The 15,807-nt window shown below is 46.0% G+C and overlaps 1 pseudogene; it reads left to right on the top strand.

The window, feature by feature from the left end:
- Positions 1-13,072: 13,072 nt before the first annotated feature.
- LOC139048716 (uncharacterized) lies at positions 13,073-15,466 on the top strand (annotated as a pseudogene).
- Positions 15,467-15,807: the final 341 nt, after the last annotated feature.

Raw genomic sequence — 15,807 nt, 5'->3', positions numbered from 1 at the left:
CGAATGTGGGCGCTATTAAAAAAATTACGTATTGGTAACTATTAGTCTAGGACAATTATTTATTTCTTTCCGCGTTTCGATGCACTGGCGCATAATACAACAACATAAGAAAGAGAGAGATCTGACACGCACCCTCGAGACGCGCGTCATTGTTGAGGACAAACGTCAAAACAGTGACTTGCTGCGCCGCATCGGTGCCGTGCGCTGGCATTGAGAACACAGTAATTGGAGACTGGCTGACGCCAGCAAAGGGCACGCCACCAGGTCAGAAAACATGGCGGCGCAAATGCGAACACGGTGATGAGAGAGTGTATTCTACGCGCAAGCGTAACTGACTAGCTCGTAAAATCGGCTGTTTCTATCTGAAGCCACGGCGGAAGCGGACGAGGAAGGCGCCTGCAAGGTGAATTGCACGCTGGAGAAAGACAGAAGGAGCACGCTGAACGTGCAGCAAAGTAGCACTAGCTTGAGGAATGTGTAGGTAACGTTGAGCGAAGTGGGGATGGAGAAACTAGAGGAAGCGTCGTGGAGGGGAACATGGAGGCGCGCAGGGTTGACATCCTCTGGGAGTTGCGACAGGGTTTCCCTGCGATGCATCCGTACCGTGTTCGTCTCATGCTAACATCGCTCTCGAGTGCCGTAGGCTGTGTGTGCGAGTGAAAGCGTGGGACGATGCCGACGATGGCAGCTTAATCTCGCGGGTGCAAGGGCAGAATCGCGCCGCATTACGTCGCGCACTTGGGACAGCGGGAAGGAGGGCGCGGGGCATTGTCTTTCGGCCGCGCGGGGTCTATCTTGCAAACGATTTGCTCTGGTGTCTGATGGCTCGTAATCTGACTCCGGGATATTCATAAAACTTTCTAGAGCTCAATAAACGTTTTTCCTCCTCCTCCTCCTCCTCCTCCTCGTAGCTTTGCGTGCGCTGGGTTCTCACCGCTCAGTTCACGTTCAAGCAAGGGACAACAAGAAAGTCACTTCGCTCGTTGTTTCCGCCGCGATTCTTCATGCCTGCCTTTTGACAGGGACAGTCCGCGGTTATTGTCTGTCAAGTGTTTACGTTTGCCTATGCGCGCTGACACGATTCCAGGTAATTTACAAGGTAAGCGAATGTTTAGAACGGGGCTTTCTACTCCGGCTGCTGCTGCGTATGGTGCTGCCACACGAGCCCTCTCGTTAACACGATCTGCGATGCGGGCAGTGTAGGCATCTAGGCGCACCGCGGGCCGATAGCGTCGTGTGCCCTGTTAACCCAGATAACTGCCTATAGGGGCGCTGCGAGCGCCGCTCGCGTGTCGTCAGGGCACGCACTCGCGCCTGTCGTCTGCTACAGTTCAGGCGGTGTCCGCACGCACGCTGCAGTGTTTCCCCTTCTTAAGAGGAAGCTTTAGCAGGGGGGGGGGGGGGACACTTCCCGGTTTCGGTGGCACAGGAAATTGGCGCCATCTCTGTAATGGGCGAACGCAAAAATCTGTTTCCCTTGCATGGCCTCGTAGATCGTCGCGCGCACTCGCGCCGATCCAGGTGGCCAAGCCCTCCCGCCGCTCAACTCCTCTCCCCACGCCCTCTCTCGTAACACCCTCGCAACTCCCTCACCTTCGACTGTCTACGCGCCCGCGCCGCCGTGCCGTCCCCGCCGGCCCGGCTGCTGCTTAGTCCGCTACGTAACGCTTTATTTTTGTTATCTACTGTCATCGAGATGCGTGCGTTGCTGTGCGTTGACCGACGTGGCTAGTTTCGTCAGTTCTGTGGTCCTCGGTAGCTGTGTGCTTGTGCTCCGCGATGTTTCAACCGTTTCACGTCTTGTACCGCTCGTGCATCGTGCAGTGGTGCACAAATACCTCAAAAACCAGTCCTGCAAGGTTGTTCCGGGCGCCTAAAGACAACAGGTGAGCGCTCAGACCCAAGGACATCAGAAGGCGCATGTACACGAACACAGCCCTGTCCATTTGTGTGCTCCATGAGGCTCCGGACGTCGTTGCGCCTTGATTGTGCTATACTTGCCTCTTCCCGGTAGAGAAAGCTGACAAATAGATGTTCCTCCTCATTGTCACCTGGTCAGTGACTTGTGTTTTTCTGTGCCAAGTCTCACTCTGCAACTTCAGTAACTTGCCCAGCTTTCCATACGGCCCTGTGTTTTTTCTATGTATCACGTTCTACAAACCTACTAACCACTGAAAAATTGCTGTTAGTGTTTGTGTACTATCTCAGTAACCCCCGATGGGAAAACCGCACGAACAACCTTCATGTGTAGGCATGATACGCTTTTCTTTCTTCTGAAAAGCATGAGCATTGCAAGAGTCCTACATGGAGATTTTTGCAGTTCGTGTTTATTATACAAAGGAGAGCCCAGTAGGTACGACTCAGTGCCTTAAGTGACCTAATTGCTAAGCATTGCATTCGGGTAGAAAGAAAAGTCGTGTTGGCTTGTTTTACCTGGTCTTTGATTGAGGAATAAGCCTTTCTGCGAATGTTTTCTATGTGCTGCTGCAAAAGCCGACTACCTTCTGTTCCCCTTGCCACCGTTACTCAAGTTGTGGTCAAGTGCAAAATAATGTGGTAACGTGTGTTTCAGTTTTTTGTACAATGTAATTTTTTTCGGCCATGTTTTTTCAATTTGTTCAGCAGTAATGAACATGTCACGCATTTCAAATACTTTTGTGCAGATTTATAAGTAAGCTTTCTTCTGGTATGGCTCTCAATCAAACAATGTTAGCATTTTATTCTATCTTTCAGGTATTTTGCGTGTCATTGTTTTTGCCATTACCAGTGAGTTTTCCCTTTTTATAGTTGTCATGACTATGGCATACACGTCGTCCGATTTTGTGCAATATCTTAGTGCACATATCAGGAGCTCGTCTACATTTAGGTCTTGAGGACGTTATATAAAAATCAAGTTTTTTTATGTGTGTACATGAAACGGCCTTCGCGTTTTCTAGCGCTTTCTTTTGTTATTTCACCATCTGTGAACTTTTGTCTTTAGTACTCTTCTATATGTCATGCACCTATCACTTTTGGTCATTTTTTGAGCGTGTATCACACCACGTTGTAAGAAAAATCTGTTTTCGGAAACGAAGTCAATAAAGCGAGACTAAACATCTGTTGTGTTGGAAGTGGAATTTGTTTTTATGTCCCGGCACATGCTGGTATAATATAAGTATGGGCAAGACTGCGTGCGTGCCAACGCATAGCCCACGGCGCACCACGCGCCAGCTCGCAAGCAATGCCAATGCGTGGCGTAGCGCGCGCATTGCTCGCGAGCTGGCGCGTGGCGCGCCGTAACAAGCGCGCTATAAAAAAAACGCACCGCTTATGGGTAAAAACAAAAAAAAAGTGAGCGGCGCGCGCGGCATGGGGGAAAGGTGGTGGAGCGGGTTGGCATAATAAAAACAAAAAGTAAAGAAAAACGTTTGAGAGAGGAGCTGCCGCGCGGCTGCTGTTGCTGTTGCCATGACAACGTAAGCAATCATGTGCGCCACCCATTTGCTAAAGCGTCGCGCATTGGTTAGGGCCGTAACTGAAGGGGACCTTGGCGCTAGCGTCGAAAGAGCGTCTGCTCGAAAACGGCCAATGGGAGCCATACGGATTGCCCCCCCCCCCCCCCCCCCCCCTTGGCTTTAGCTCGGGCCAAACTCCGACGCGGCCAATTCAATTACATGTGAAACGCAAAAACGCTTTTCTGAGACAACCCGTGGATTGATTTTAATGAAATTTGTTGTATTTGAGATAGAAAGCTAAATTCTTGTGACTATTGGAAGTGTAATTTCGATTGATTTCGTGAATTTTGTTTAAAAAATTTTCGAAATTTCTAGAGTTTGAGAAATATAGAAGCACGAAGTTTACAAATTCATAGCTCTGCATCAAGTACAGATATCGCGGTTATGTAAGCGGCATCCATCAGACCAGTGAAAGCAAACAAATTCGATATGTCATTTTGTATCTTCCACAAATTTGTTACGTTGTGTGCAATGGTTTAGCAAAAGCTGTATTTTCGTATTAATAACTTTTTTGAGATTCATGTGTAACTTAGCGATTTTGTCCGCTTTAAATGTACTGTTAGATGAAATTCATAGAATTGTGATATCATTTTTCATTCCTGAGTTAGAGATGTCAAGATGAAAGTTCTGTGTCCTGAAAATTTTTGATTTTCGACAATTCTGAATAAAAAATTGACGACCTATATAGAAAATTCGAAACAAACAGACACTAAATTTTAGGTTTTTCTTTTAAATGCAACAAACCTTGCTAAATTTGGCGCAGTGGTTGCCGAGAAAAGCAAATTCTCCTTCTACATGTATTTAGATAGGGGCGCCCCAGCTAAAGCTTCCTTTTAAGCTCTCGTTCCCTTACTTGTATCCACAACTTCAAAACCGGCATTCATGAAACGCCACGTTGAATATGTCCTTGTATCTTGCACAATTTTTTTTTTACGTTCACCCACTCCTTTCTGTAATGCCTTCGGGCCTTGAAAGTATCTTAAATAAATAAATAAATAAATAACTTTTTACGACGACTTCGTTTGAAAATTTATTCAAAGAGCTTAGTTCCCAGACGGCAATATATCTATCAATAGAAACACTACAACGCCAGACGTAGGAGCTCCGAACAGCCTACTACGGGCTTTTAATGCGTGCATCTAGACATTGCAGTGGTAGCTCACGCGAATAATGAAAGCATAAACGCAATAACACAGCATATATATTTGCCGTGGTGCAACAACGATGTCAAAGCCACTGGCTCTATATGACTTCTTCAACATTTACCTTGATTTTAAGCCTCTAAAGCGTGTTGGCTCACGATGACTATAGTTCCCTGTGGCATATCGAATTTTTCCATTTCTTCCCAGAAACGCTGGGCATTGACATGCGCACTTAACTCACACTGCTGTTTGGATATTACCAGCACACTTGCTTCTTTAACTGCTTCTCAAACTTAGGCCGTTCTTCACTGGTTAAACTTAAGGGGCGCTAAATTGAAGTACAGCTAATTGAGGCCTACATCTGTCTGCAGCGCAGGGAAATGAATGTCCCAAATTTTATTTTATTTTCCGTGCTACATGTTCAACTAACTTCAGAAATTTACAGGTGCGTGTTGCTTGAGACACAGACACAGTGAACCTGTTTGGCGAACTGACACAGGCTGCTCCAACTGAAGATTTCAGTGAAATACACCTTTGGTACCGTGAGGCTGCGGCCAGGAAGAAGTCAAAGCCTCATTTATTAGTAATAGGGAACATACTGAAGTTATCAATATTTCAGGGTGGAAGTCAAAAATCAAGTCCATTCATGGGATTCTTCTGGTGTCTTCCTGATGAGGCGGGTGTGCGAGGTTGCCTTTTATGTACTGAGGAAGCGAATAGTTCTCAGTTTGCATAAATAAACAATGGAAGAACGCGACATGGTGAGGCAGAAGGCGTTTAAATTTTCCTTTGCAAGGCAGCGTAGGTTGCGCTGTAGTGCCTTGAGTATGCTTTAGACGTTGCAATTGGCATTGTAAAGAACCGCTTCATGTTTTCAATTCGAAGTGGCAAGGAACTAGTGGGTTTCGGGAACAACACGTGCCTCACCATAACGATAGTCGGTTGCTTCCGTTGCTTGAAGGGTGTACCGTAGCGTCGATAAAGGCTACTGAGGGCCACTGTGAAACATTCTATTGCTTGCAATTGATCGGCTGATTCCTGTTATGTTATTTCGGAAGTATATATGTAGTATTCAAGACCCGCCGTCGTCTTAATAGCCACGAACTGTGAGTTTTCTGGGTGCCTGTTAATGAGAATGGTGAAAGTTGTAGTAACCTTTTTGATACAAAATGCGTGCCTAACTCTTCCTTTTACGAATTAATAACGTGGCCGCATTTGAGTAGAACTCACCAGAGCGATAAGAATCGCGATAAAAGTTTCGCTGGCAGTGTCCTTCTAACAGGGATTTATATTGTTGGCACCAAATAAGATTTTCCTCCCACGTAATACTCAATGTACCTCATAGCCAAGTACTGAGGAAATATTTCGTTAAGTGTTTAGCGGAGCGCCATACTGAATTCCGAGCGGTGAATTCACAGACCTTCTATTTAGGCAAAATTTTTGTACACACACAGCGGATACATGCATTCAAAAACCAGTAGACCATTTCAACGCTGCATAGCTTGCGTTATCCAAGCCGGAAATCACGCGTTTTTCAAGAAAAAGAACTGTGCTTAAGGCATGCCAGCAAAAAGAAGCCAACGTATTCGCGAACGAGAACGACTGGAGCCACCAGTAACCCCAAGCGTGCACAAGGGGAACGAGCGAGCTGGAGGGAACGTGACGCCACTCGCCAGAGGGCCCCGCTGGAGCTTCTCGCCGCTCCTATCAGCGCTACGTGTGCGCGTCACACGCATTCTCGAAGTGAACCGCCACTAGCTTTTTTTTTTTTTACTGCACTTGCAAGAGCGATGTGCTTACCTGTTTCCTGCAAGAGTTCCTTGAGAAATTCTATGAAGAGGTATATTTGCGTTGAGAGGTCAAAATTCAGCATTCCGTTCACGAAGCACTGAAACAAAAGGCATTAAACAACCAAGGCGAGACATCGGAATTAGTAGCAGACCAAGAATATCAACACTTACTTCGAAAATTTATAAATAGTTTACACAGACTTGAATCGGGGCTCACCTCTAAAATTCGCTGAACCAACCCAGTGATTCCAACCTTGAAATACATAAACAATGATGGTGGGTAACTGATTAGCCACCGCAACTACACATAACGGCATGTAAACAAAGGAAATGTTTGCTTGAGCATTACTATACTAATATTTGAATTTGTACACGCGAAAGTCTGAGACAAGCTAGTGCACGCCATCAAGTGTATTGAAATACTAAAAGAGGGATGTGATTACGTTTGTCGTACTGAAGAATGAAATTGCTTTTTACTTAAAGAAAAGCTTAGTACTTGCTTGAAACTTCGAGACCATATTATGCGAAAGCGTTCGACCCAAATGATTACATTCTAGTGCGGTTAATTGACGTTTTCCGTATTTCATTTTAAATCAGAAAAACAAAAATGATGGCGCTCTATCGTTTTTTATTGTGGACGGCCTTTTCCTTAGTTTAGTTTTTCACTGTAATGAAGTAGGTATGAGCTGGGTCACACAGGGCTTATGAGGGTAGCGGTTAGTTGCTTAAATGTGCAAACGATTGTCTGGTATTTAAGCAAGTATTCATGCTAGTCTATCAAGTTTTCCAGGTTCGTTATATTGACACGTGTACTTGCCTTTATCGGGCGACAAGTTTTTCCGCCTAACAAATGTTATCGCACAGCGCGGTACGCGCCTGCATGTATCCGAAGTTTCTGGAAAGTTATCGATGCTTCTATCCGCTGCCTGTTGTCGCCGAGACTTATGTTATCTTATTTCATCACCTGACGCGAATGGTGTAGAACTTTGTGGAAGGCACGCGGGTCCGAACGATTAGTCTGGAACGTTCGACGACTGCTCTATAAAAGCCGACCCGCTTGACCCGCAGATCAGATTTTCGACGATCGCCGAGCGTGTTCGCCGCTTTCGTTGTGCTATAAGTGTAGCCTGTTTTGTGGGCACAGGTTCGCCCAATAAAAGCTACTTTTGTATTCCACCGTACTGCTTCTTTCTTCACCGTCACTACCACGTGACATCGCCGATTACCTCGCCGCTGCTCAGTGGAGCCCTCGACGGCCGTCCCGTTCGCCATCACCAGGCCGCTACCTGTCGCCGCAGCGCCGACCATACACTGGCCCAGCCCGGGGCCGGTCAGCGAGCCCATACCCGGAAAACTAAAAGCAGCAACCGATGGAGGTGCGGTTGCTGTTCGTCGAACTGACGAAGATCCTCCGCCGCCGACGAAGAGGACGAAGAAACCATCTCGACGACCTGATGACGACACGCCGCCGTCCCGACGAAGTCTGGAAGCCAAAACTACACCGACGAAAGACGACTTGACGACGCGACGTTCCAACTTCATTTCAACACGACGCAGCCGTGATCCAACGCCAAGACCTAACTGCAATGCCAGACAAAGAACAACCGACCTCGACGTGCTTCTCGACGGCCACGCAGTCACTGCCTTAGTCGACACAGGGGCCGATTACTCCGTAATGAGTGGACACATCGCCGCCCAGTTGAAGAAAGTGAAGACCGCATGGGAAGGCCCTCAGATTCGCACCGCTGGAGGACACCTGATCACGCCGACTGGGATCTGCACGGCAAGAATAACAATTCATGACCGGACTTACCCTGCCACCTTCGTTATCCTCCAACAGTGTTCACGAGACGTCATTCTCGGTATGGACTTCCTGGACCAACACGGCGCAATCATCAACCTCAAGTCGAAGTCAGTAACGCTGTCGGAAGATAAAGCAATGCCGCCGGAGAGCCCTCGTAGTCACCACGCCTTGAGTGTGCTTGAAGATCAAGTGAGCATCCCGCCTCGCAGCAGCATTGTTATTTCGGTCAGCACCGAAACACCCGCTGACGCAGAAGGCGTCATCGAAGGCGACCAACGTCTACTGCTAGACCGTGAAATTTGCGTCGCAAGAGGGATCGCTCGACTGCATGGAGGTAAAACTAAAGTGTTGCTGACAAACTTCAGCCAGGAGTTCATGCACATCAACAAGGGCACGACGATCGCGTACATCGAGGAAACTCTGGAAACAAGTAATGCGTTTGTCCTCTCGGATTCCGCCGCATCTACCCCGCACCTCCACCAGATGTCACGCGGTAGTGACGGTGAAGAAAGAAGCAGTACGGTGGAATACAAAACTAGCTTTTATTGGGCGAACCTGTGCCCACAAAACAGGCTACACTTATAGCACAACGAAAGCGGCGAACACGCTCGGCGATCGTCGAAAATCTGATCTGCGGGTCAAGCGGGTCGGCTTTTATAGAGCAGTCGTCGAACGTTCCAGACTAATCGTTCGGACCCGCGTGCCTTCCACAAAGTTCTACACCATTCGCGTCAGGTGATGAAATAAGATAACATAAGTCTCGGCGACAACAGGCAGCGGATAGAAGCATCGATAACTTTCCAGAAACTTCGGATACATGCAGGCGCGTACCGCGCTGTGCGATAACATTTGTTAGGCGGAAAAACTTGTCGCCCGATAAAGACAAGTACACGTGTCAATATATACTTGAAGTTGCAAATTGTTTCTAAGCTACAGTTCTCAGTATATAAGTACTGGTTGTTTTAGTGAGTCCTTGTGAAACAGCACAACTTGCCTCTTTCAAGACAAAATGTTTAGGAAAATACAAGCATTCTTATTGTTCGTTTACTGATAACTTTAAAGAAATATGCTTTCAATAATGCCGTATTGTTGATTGTTGCGGATTCATGATTTACTGGTATGTGTAAAAAATAGGCTTTCTATAATTCCGTGCCGACCACAAGCCTTCCACTTGGACACAGAGCGCAGCTGCCGCTATACTTCAGGTTTTCCACTCGCTCCAATCGTTAGTCGTGTACAATGATGCACAATTACACGAAAATGGAATGACGTCTAAGCCTTTACTCCGCATGGGAAATTTAACACGAATGTCGTCAAGCAGTGCAGCTCGTGTTATCAGACCACCAAAATTATTGTTATCTTGTACTCAGTAGACTCGCCGTCTGGCGCATCAGCCAACATGAACAAATACACGTGTTATTCTTATCATGCCATACTGAATATCAGTAAAGCATTTACTTTCCAGCCTGACTTGTCAGGTATTTTTTAAATTGTTGACAACCCTTTGTTCAAGACACAAACTAGTACAAAAGATAAAGTTAGAAGACGAAAACAAATATTTTCTTTATAATACGTATTACATCCACTTAAACTACGTAAAAGACCCCGCGTTGTAGAAGCATGAACTTAATTAACATCAAAGGTGTTCGACTAGATTGACTTACAAAGTATAATAACAAGAATAGCAGACACTACTGTGACTTGGACGACACAGAGATGACACACACTCCTGTCCTCACATCTGTGATTTCAATGAGAAAATTAGTATTCTGGCTTCGCACATATAAGGTAGTCCATGTGTTCAATCACGTAGGTCTTTTAGAGCCTTTCGCCTATTTTCTGAAAGAAGTGCACTCTTAAAATTTTCACACCCTTATGGGTGTAATGAGGGTATTCATGTATTTTTACTTTTGTAAACCCCCTTGCAACACCTCCTTTTTACAGAAAAGACTATTCCATATAAAAACACCCTTGGAACACAGCAGTCGTTTTCATTTACGCCTAATATTACGGGAGTAGATGAACAAGCCTATAGTATATGATAAATGATCGTCGGCAGTTGATATTGGCAGTTGGCAGTTGGCAGTTGATAGGCGGCTAGCAGATGGCAGGGCGAAGTCGAAATTGTCGACGACACGAAGTAAAGGCAAGAGTTTGACTTCGCCCTGCCATGTGCTAGCCGCCTGGTTAGCTCAGATGGTAGAACGCCTGCCCCGGAAAGGCGGTGGTCCCGGGTTCCAGTCCCGGACCAGGACGAATTTTTCTTCAACTATTAGGCGTTTCTTTCGAGGAAACCGTACGGATTTCCTCTGTAGTAATTGCTATGAACAGGTGGATGTCTAATTTTCCCTTTATTCATAACTGGAGCTTATGCAACCTTAACGCTAACCAGGAAATGCTGGCGGCGTACGCTATGCACGAAGGCGAGCTTTTTGATAGAAACGCGGCCTCTTGCGTGGGTGCTATCCCGGAAGTTGTGCACAGCCGCGCCAATAGAAGTTACATCATTTTCAGGTTCGACAGTTCCGCAAATTCTATCTTATCGCTTGAGTTCTGGACTTTTATCCTTCGTCGTTTTTTAGTAGGTCCTTTGTTACTTGGGAGAGCTTGCCTAATGTCTGCCTTGGTGCCTTGCCACCCACTTCAATTGCGGCCTCTGAAGCCAGCCTCGTTACGGTTTCCTTCATCACCTCTATGCCATCATCATCATCTGTCTGTTCTAAGGCTGCATATTTGTTTGCAAGTACCAGCCTAAATTTGTCTGCTTTTGCCCTTACTGCCTCCAGGTTGACCTGTTTTTTCTTGACCAATTTTACTCTTTCTCTGTTCAAATTGATATGGATCCAGGCCCTCACTTACCTATGATCACTTTTTACCCTACCTATTACATGAACATCGTGCACTATGCTGGGATCGGCAGCAAGTATGAAATCAATCTCATTTCTTGTTTCACAATTAGGGATTTTCCAGGTCAATTTTCTGTTGCTACATTTCTTGAAAAAACTGTTCATTATTCTGAGCTTATTTTTTTCTGCGAATTCTACCAGCATATCACCTCTAGTGTTTGTAGAATCCACACCGTAGTGGCCAATTGCCAGTTCACCTGCCTGCTTTTCCCCATATTTGCATTGAAGTCCCCCATTACTACTGTATACCGCGTTTTCACTTTTATCGTCTGCTAATTCAACATCTTCATAAAACTGGGGCATGAGCGGAGATATTTTGTTCGATACGCGTTCTGCTCGGTTGCTGCAACGTCACTAAGTGGCAGTATGCAAAATTTGTGACAACGGCGTAGAGAGAGCAGCCAATCAGGAAGCGGTGACCTCCCCGGAACTTTACTTCCGTTGTTTGTCGTTTGCTTGCAGACAGTATACACTGTAAGCGTAAATGAACCGAAACGGGTATTTTAAGGGATGTGACCTCCCTTGAGACTACGTGCCTGAAAGCCGTGCTCCCTTACAGTGGTGCAGAAATGTTCAGCGTCCTCCATTTTGCTCCCTCGCAAAATGGGGATGAAAGAAGGAGAAAGGACCTCAATTCTACATCCTTTTTAACGGGGATTTTAGAATATAGAGACCTCCCTTTATCGTAAACGGAGTTCTCTGTTTCTTATTTTATGCGTTATTTTATTTTATTATACACATCTGTGAGAAGGAGACGAGAAGGGAGAGATATATTGTCCAAGTGGTTCTTTTTCTTTCTTTTTATTTCTGCAAATTTATACATTTCTAGAGTGCAAGCCAGCTTATTTAGGTCTTTATAATAGACGATCTGTTCGTCTCGTCGACCACAATGTCCTGTCGCGCTGCCAGAACCCCCGGTCGGCACCTGACGACCTGACTTCGGAAGCGGGACCACACAAAACTTCGACGGCTTCGGCCGCAGAATGTCCTCGCTTCTGTTCGTTTTCCTATCAACTAAAAGTGAAAATGAAGACAAAACCCGCGAAGCGCCACTGGCGTCGGCGCCGGTGACGGCACCTGTTTTGCTGTTTAGTTCTACATGTGTGTCTATCTGCGTTCTTACGAGAGAATTACGGCGGCCGTCGGAGAGTGTTTCGTGCAATGTGGAACCTCACAAGAAAACTACCTGCCCCACTTCGCTGCACCGCGGTGATCGGCCACCGCGTAGCCATCGCCTTGTGATCTGTGTACTACAATACACTTTTGTGGTTCGCGTGGCTGTGCTCGGGCGTTCCCTACTGCGCCACGATATGAAAGCGGCTAGGGAAACCTCACCCACAGTCCTCACAAAATGGGAGCGCGTACGGTGTCGACTGCTTTGGAAACGGCGCGTTTCGGATTACCGCTTGCCCAGTTGCCTCATGTTTCACGCGGCATTATATATTCAGCTGCGCTAGTGAGTACGGCGCGGACCCATTGCGTAATGCACATAATAGGCAGTTTTAGTGTTGGGGACGCAAGGCGTTGGGGCCCCAAGCGCTTGGGTGCGTTTGCGTTTGCGTACGCAAGCAGAAACGTGTTATAGGTTAGCGGCCCCAAACGCAAACCGCAATGAGGTCGCATGCGCTCGCAGCACCACCAACGTCTGATCGTTGCTGCGTTATCATTTTATAAAATATGAAATGAAGCATATGAAGTAAAGTACACTAAACTTTTTTTATTAGAAGCAATTAATATATATGAAAACGATGTATGACGACACTAGGCAAAAGATCCATAAGATTATCTACGCGCTTACGGTACGACTGAGGCCGAGCCGAAGCAATCCAAACATATGTTTGGTACGCTGTTAGTTTGCATGCTGTTAGGCTTCTCGTGCAGCGTAATCCGACGTGGTCTCTGTTTTGATCATTTAGAGCCTACTGCAGATTTTAACATGACGCCGTTGCGGCGACAGCGTGCCCGTGTGCTATGCGACCAGCTTCTTTACCTTGATTTGTCGTGGACAGAAATAGAAGATTTATTCCTCGCCCGCCGCGCGCCCACAGAAAGGAAGAGGATTTCGTCCACCGGTTTCGTGGACGCTGCGGCTATGGATGACCAAACTTTTCGGAGGCTGTTCCGATTCGAGAAGGGCGACCTCCACATGCTCAAGGATGCCTTGCGCATAACGGAAATCCGGAGCAGCCAGGGAGTCACTGTGTCGGCAGAGGAAGCTCTATTGATGGGTCTGCGCAGACTTGCGTACCCCAATAGATGGTGGGATTTAGAGCCCCTTTTCGGCCGACACGCGTCCGCAATGTCAAGCATCGTGAGCATACTGTTCAATCATATTGACAGCTCATTCGGCCATCTGCTGGACGACTTGAATAACCACAGCTGGCTGCGTCTCAGTGACCTGGAGGATTTTTCCAAAGTAAGTGGGCGAAAATTGTATTGGTGTGATTTGCTTTTGCACACTTCATGTTCTTGCACTGCACCCTTTTTTGTGCTTTTGTTTTTGTGCAACAGATAAATGTTTACTTGATACGAGGTATTAAAATCTTTTTCTCCAGTTTTGCATGCGGCATGCTATGGCTGCTCATTGCTGTCACCATCCGATTGCCAGTAAATTAAGTAACTGTATCAGCAGCAAATGTATACTACAGGCTAAAATATATTGTGACACTAAGCTCAGCGTTACCGCTAAAATTGAGCGTGTACATGCAGTTTTGACTGAGGAGGTTTTGTTTGTCTTTACAGGCTGTGTATGACAGAGGGGCTCCCCTGCGCAATTGTTGGGGCTTTGTGGATGGCACGGCAAGGCCCATTTGCCGCCCTTCAGTGAACCAGCGCATGTATTTTTCTGGGCACAAGAGGCACCACGCACTCAAGTATCAGGCAATCATGTGTGCCAATGGGATTGTGTGCCAACTTGATGGGCCTTATGAAGGGCACAGGCATGACGCTGGTCAGTGTTTCTTTGTTTAATGTAGTGTTTGTAAAACAAGTACAGCTAGATCGGAATGTTTGTTAGGGCGTTTCAAGCACTATAGTTGACACAGAACCAAAGTAAGACACAATACCACGGATAAAGCACCGACTTTCAATTGACTGATTTTATTAGGTAAATGATTACATATGTCCGTGAAATGCCTTAAGATATTTCATGACAATGCAAGAGCACAGGTGTTATTGCTCTACAGGTACTGCAGTGCATGCTGTTCTACCAGACATTTGTGTTCTTTTCCATGCTTTTTTTGCATTCTTGGTTCCTACTATAATGAGTTGTGCACTTTGCATGTGACATATATAAACATTTACCTAATGAAATCTGCTAGCTTAAAGTCAGTGCTTTGTCAGTCGTATGGTGTCTTTCTCTTATTGAACATCAGCTATAACGCTTCCCTTAATACAAAAGTTTACATTTGCAGAAAAACTAATTGTGTATGCGAATTTCTTGGGTTCAGGCGAGACCCAAGCAGAGTTTAGATGTGGCATATGGGAGCCACTTGTGTCCCCCTTATCTAGAACCAACTTCTCTAACCCAACTAGATGTCCACACACTTGGACACATTACCTACACCTTTCTCCTCAATTTAACCATCTGTAAACAATTTTTCATGTTTATTTCAATGACAGTTTCACAAAAATCTAATATGAAACCACTGCTTTTGCCTCATTTCCGCATTGCTACTGCATGTTGTTTACCATGCCACTTACACTGAGGTGGAAATGCATTAAACACACATTCAGGTTGCAATTTGGAAAAGGCAACCACCCATAATTGATCTTACAGTCCGAAATGTTGAGCTACAACCATCTGCTACGGATTGTTCTATGGTGCGGGCCATCACAACCTATTAAGCACTGCCTGAAACAGTGTCAGAGCTAGAGCCACCCTGCAGTAATGATACACAACTTCATGGCCATTTTTAAAAGCATTTGTTCTTTTTTTACACAGGTATCCTGCGCGACAGTGGCCTCTACGAGAAGTTGGAGCGGCTAGTGCAGGGTAACTCCTACTGCATCTATGGTGACCTTGCGTATCCTTTGCGCCCTCTCCTGATGAGGCCTTATGCCGGTGCTGCCCTCACTCGCCAGCAAGAGCTCTTCAACAAGCAAATGAGCACAGTTCGTCAAGCAGTGGAATGGGGATTCGGCAAGACTGTGGCTGAGTTTGCATTCCTTGATTTCAAAAAAAATCAGAAGCTGCTGCTGCAAAACCTTGGGCAGATGTACCGTGTCGGAACTTTGCTTGCGAACTGCCACACATGTATCTATGGAAGTCAAACTGGCATGTTTTTTTGGTATCCGTGCACCTGAACTGCACGAATATTTGGGAGTCTAAAGGAGTACCAAGATGATATTTGGCTCCTCGTAGTTTTTTTAAAGGGACACTAAACCGAAACAATAAATCAGTTTAGACTAATGAAGCACTGTTTGAGAACCCTGTAGGTAGTCATTTCAAAAAATAGTTTGATTATTAGTTGAGAAAATGAAGGTCCAAGTATCAGTATTTGAATTTCGCGCCAGAACCCCAGCGCTGGTCTGTCAGCGTGACGTCAGGGATTCCAAAGTGTTTTCATATTTGGGCCGCATTGGCTGAGTAAAGGTTCCCGAAACTTGCCATGTTTAATATTTGGTTCCTTTAGAACCCAATGTAGTCAATCTGTACTGCTATATATATAA

This window comes from Dermacentor albipictus, chromosome 8 (assembly GCF_038994185.2).
Source record: "Dermacentor albipictus isolate Rhodes 1998 colony chromosome 8, USDA_Dalb.pri_finalv2, whole genome shotgun sequence".
In the NCBI taxonomy this organism is placed as follows: domain Eukaryota; kingdom Metazoa; phylum Arthropoda; class Arachnida; order Ixodida; family Ixodidae; genus Dermacentor; species Dermacentor albipictus.
Note: the sequence above shows the minus strand (reverse complement) of the source record. Positions and strands in the feature narration are given on the sequence as shown.